We start from the raw sequence: 4,995 nt of genomic DNA, 5'->3' as shown, positions 1-4,995 counted from the left end.
CATAAACTTACATACACATAAAATAATCTTTAAAAATGGACATTTAGGACCATAACCAAAATTATAAAGGCGCACAAAATGAACTCAATAGCAGTACAGAGGAAGAGAGAGTCAATAACCTTGAAGACAGATCAGGGAAAGTCACCTTGAAGACAGATCAGGGAAAGTCACTTACTCAGAGCACACAAAACATTTAAGAATGAAACAACAGGAATAGAACAGAGCTCAGGGACTTGTGGGTCAAAAACTGCTGTTCTCATTATCAGATTCATCAGAGAGCAAACAAAGAGGCTAACACATTTAGTGAAAAAAAATATTTGGAGAATGGTTGTGGGCCTCCCACATTTGATGACACAAGTCTATAGATTTAAGAAGATGATTACATCCCAAATGGGATAAAGCCCAAAATATTCACACTGTATGGAGGACTTTCCATCAAAATCTCACAGGCATCATTGCAAGTACCGATATCACATATGTAAAACAGCAAAGAGCTAGAAAACACATAATGTTGAAGAGAACGTAAAGGAAACACACTACCTCTTGAGATTTGACACAAACCGATGAAATCAGAGAGTGTGACACTGTGCCTGTCTCAACAAAGGCCAGCAGGCGTGCAGAGATTGGTTTAAGTTGTGCTTTACTAGAGAATCCGTGATCTGAGGTGGCAGCAAATAAACAACCTTTAAATGAACCACCTTACATCTTGTCTTGAGCTCGCAGTGTTTGGGGGTGGGAGACAGAACCAAATACCCCACAGCTGTCTCGCAGGAGACAAGCAACAAGTACTCCCATCCAGTACCGTGAGAACGCAAACCAGACGTGCCAGTTTGGAAGCTATTCTAGCAGAGCGAAGGAAGTCACCCCTGTCACCGCTGGCATATGCATTGTAAGGGGAAGAGGTTTACTTTGGGTTAGGTATACAGTCCATTATGGTGTGGGCAGCACTGTGGCAGAACCAGCTCCTTGACCTCCGCAGCATGAGCCTGGTTACTCACTTCTTGGTGGACTGGGGAGAAAGGAAAATGCTGACCCTTTCCCCCTTCTTGTTTGATCCTGAACTCAAGTCTATGGGATGGTACTGCCCATATTCAGGGTAGAGCTTCCTCGTTGGACCTTCTGGAAATACCCTCTCAGACACACCCAAAAGTGTGCCTCACTGATACTTTAGGCATTTCTTGTTTGCTTAATTTTTGTTTTTCGAGACAAGGGTTTCTCTGTTTAACAGCCCTAGCTGTCCTGGATCTAGCTCTTGTAGACCAGGCTGGCCTTGAGCTCACAGAGATTCACCGGCCTCTGCCTCCCAAGAGCTGGGATTAAAAGTGTGCGCCACCACTGCCTGGCTATTCTAGGCATCATCTCTTAATGCAACCAGGCTGGTAATCAAAATCAAATACCACAAGCAATTAAAATGTCTTTATTTTTTCAGAATTTCATGTATGTGGACAATGTATTTGATCACATTTGACTCCTACTATCCACCTTCAACTCCTTGTGAATATTTCCCACATCCCCTTTCCAACTCATCATTTTCAAATAGCAACAACTCAGACACAGCCCAATTCGTGCTGCTTGCGTACACATGGGTGTGTCATTCCTATTGGAGCATGGGCAACCCACCAGGAATACACTCCTAGTGGCCCATAACTAACAATAATATCTTAAGCTAGGGTTGTGGTTCATGTGCCCCTCCCCCATCCATGTTGGAAGATCAACTGAATTGATCTTGTGCAAACAATCACAGCTACCACAAACTCATGGGTGCAATGGTCATGTCCAAAACAGTTTCATTCTGGTTGTTTCCCATCTCTGGCTCTTAGAATCTCTCGTGTTTCCTCTTTTTCTATGTCCCCTGAGCCCTGGCGAGGAGATGTCCCATTTATGGCTGAGTGCTCCGCATATGCTTGTCCTTGCCTTTGACCAGTATTGAATCCCTATATTAAGGAACTTTTTTCTGATGAGAATGGAGAGTTACACTTGTCTATGGGTGTAGAAATACCTATTTCGGTGGCAATTTGATACTGTGACCATTTAGCAAAATAATAGTAATAGCTTCATCCATGGAGTATATGTGTTTCCCAGCCTCGAGTTCTTAGTGCAGATTTACAGTATAAGAATTTCTTCCTGTGGAGCAGGCCTAAATCCAATCAGAAAGTCATTGGTTCATCTGTATAACATTCATGCCACTATTGGACCCAGAAACATACCTTGCTAGGCTAGTTAACAGGCAATGTCTTATGGAAAGAAAGGTACTCCTACCTATGAACCAGAAACCCCATTCACGGGTGTCTATTCTAGAACCACACAAAAGCCTGCATGTAAATGCTTTAGCAATTTTCATTATTACTAAAAAGTAGCATGCAGAACTCGAATATTTTTTAGATGATCAGCGGATAAACAAACTGCAGGCTCTCCATACAAGTGAACTGGTGAAAAGGAATAAACTCGTGATACCTGGAACAGTTTGTGTGACTCTCAAGAACACCATGCTTATGGAATTCCCCTCCCCTCCATTCTTAAAAAGACAAAACTATTGAAAAGGAACAGATCACTGGCTTCACAGAACTAATGATGAGGTAGAAGGGTAAATGGGCAGAGGAAAGGAATTCTTCAGGATGAAGAAACTGTTATGTATCAAGACTATAAGGTGTTTCAGTCACTGTTTCCTAATTTTGATACATTTAAAACTAAGTAGGGTGGAATAACATAGTAAAATACTTGCCTAGCAGATCCACGGTCATGGAATCAAATCTTCTGCCATAGCACTGCAGAATCAAAAGTTAATTGAGACCAAACACCATGACATCACAACCCATCAAAGAGTTAAAAACTACTAAGTAAACTCTAAATGTATAGGCCTTTCTAGTATCTCCATTTTAACCTTGGGATTTCAGTAGTCTGCAACACAAATCCTCTCTTCATACTGGTGAGAAGAGTTTTCATTTTATGATTTCATTTATATTGAGGTTAAATTACATACAGGTTTGCCAGGTTGAGCAATAATAAATAAACCTAAATCTTAATTTCAAACTACATTTGGTGAGCCCCGATCCTCCTTGTTAGCTTTTCCAACTAATTTTGGTTTTTAATCAGTTTTAACTGACAGGTGTGGGTTTTCTACTTAATTTGCTTATAATTCATTGAGCATGTGGGATCAATCAATGTACTGCCCAATCTATTTCCTAAATGAGGAAAGTTTGGCTGTCATTTCCATTTTTTAAAACTGCCCTATTTCTCTTCTGTAGCACGGTTAATAAAAACCCAGAGACAGATATTGGGGTTCAACCTGAAGATGAGAAAAGCAAAACAGCCAGCCCCTGGCTCGTACCTCTACCTCAGTCTGAAATGGCGATCCTGCCTCCAGGAATCTCAGAACTGTCTCCTCCCGTCTTATATTCCTCTCTAGCACTGGGATTAAAGGCGTGCACCACTAACCACCCAGTATCTATGGCAAACAAATGTAGCTACTGGGATTAAAGGTGTGTGTGACCACTGCTTGATCTATAAGGCTGACCAGTGGGGCTCTTTTACTTTCTGATCTCAGGCAAGCTTTACTTATTAAAATATAAATATCACTACACGCTTCTTCTCTTCTTTTTTTTTTTTTTTTTTTTTTTTTGAGATCTACTTACACGCTTTTCAAAACTGCTTGATATTGGAGCTGGTGAGATGGCTCAGCAGGGAAAAGTGCTTGCTGTCAAACCTAACAACCTGAGTTCATTGGCTATAACTTCCCACTCCCACAAACAATCCTCTTGTCTCCAAGCAAGCATTGGCACACTCGTGTGTATTTGTGTGCACATGCATGCAGTCTCTTTTCTTCATATGAAGTGTAGAAATTTTAGAAACTACTTGAATATAGCCCCCATATTATGATTCTGATGATCTTTCTCCTTCAGTCTTCTTCTTTAGGATGGACAATGCCTCTTCCTCTGTACTTTGCCCAATTTGGTTCCTCCTTTTTGGTTTCCATCTCTTGGATGACAGTACTCATTACATGCACTTCTGTCTCTCACCCACGCCCAGTTCTAAAGTGCCCATCTTTTATATCTACTAATTCTAAAGTCTAGACTATGCTGACCTCTTAACCCAGCATTCCTCTTTTCTAATCATAAAGCCATGCCTCATGTTGTGAACTATAGCCACTGTTGCTATTACACTAATGTTTTTCACCATATTCTGAACCATCTTAAGCTTTGTTCTAACAGGCATTAAACTACTTTCTAGTCACCTTTATCGCATGTAGGCCTAACTTCACACTATATGAAACGCTTTGTCCTTAGTTTAGTCCCTGGTCTTTACTAGTGCATGGCCATTCTGGGCTTCTGATAAGAAAGTCTGCATATTTATCACACCCTTCTAACTTGTCAAATTCAAACCTGAAGCTATCTTCTCTTGTAATAGAGAGCAATGTCTGTTTTTTTTTTTTTGGGGGGGGGGGAAGGCTTGGCCTGGCTTTTCACCTGGATCCTTGGATCTTCCTATACATACAAACAATAAGGAGTGAGCTGAGAATTTAGGACACACCAATCATTTACTATAGAGCGTCTGAATTTGCTTCCGTTTCCAGCTCCCTTTGGAGCCTACAGTTCCACCGACTAAGCATCTCATGCCAGTCCAACACTATCTTTCCTGAACTGAAGTCTGGGAATGCCTCAGCAGGAAAAGGCACACAGGCAGAATTCTCAGCCTGCTCCGTGACTCCCAGTATCTTTCAACAACCATGCACTGTAACAGAACTGGACGGTGTGAGCTTTTCAATTACAAAACCCAGAACCGTTAGTTTACCATCTCCAAAGAAAACAAGATAGAACGGACGTAAGGTACCCCGCACCTAGCGCTAGGCTTCCAGCTGTCCATGGCCAGACTGGGCTTTTCATGTGAGTGCTGGGGATTCTAGCTCTCAGTGCTTGCACAGTAGCACTTTACCAACTAGGGTGTGTTCTGAGTTCCAACAGCTACCTTTCTATAAAGGAGATTATAGAACAACAAATG

This window comes from Alexandromys fortis, unplaced genomic scaffold (assembly GCF_014885135.2).
Source record: "Alexandromys fortis isolate MF-2015 unplaced genomic scaffold, M_Fortis_MF-2015_v1.1 scaffold_19, whole genome shotgun sequence".
Taxonomy (NCBI): Eukaryota; Metazoa; Chordata; class Mammalia; order Rodentia; family Cricetidae; genus Alexandromys; species Alexandromys fortis.
Note: the sequence above shows the minus strand (reverse complement) of the source record.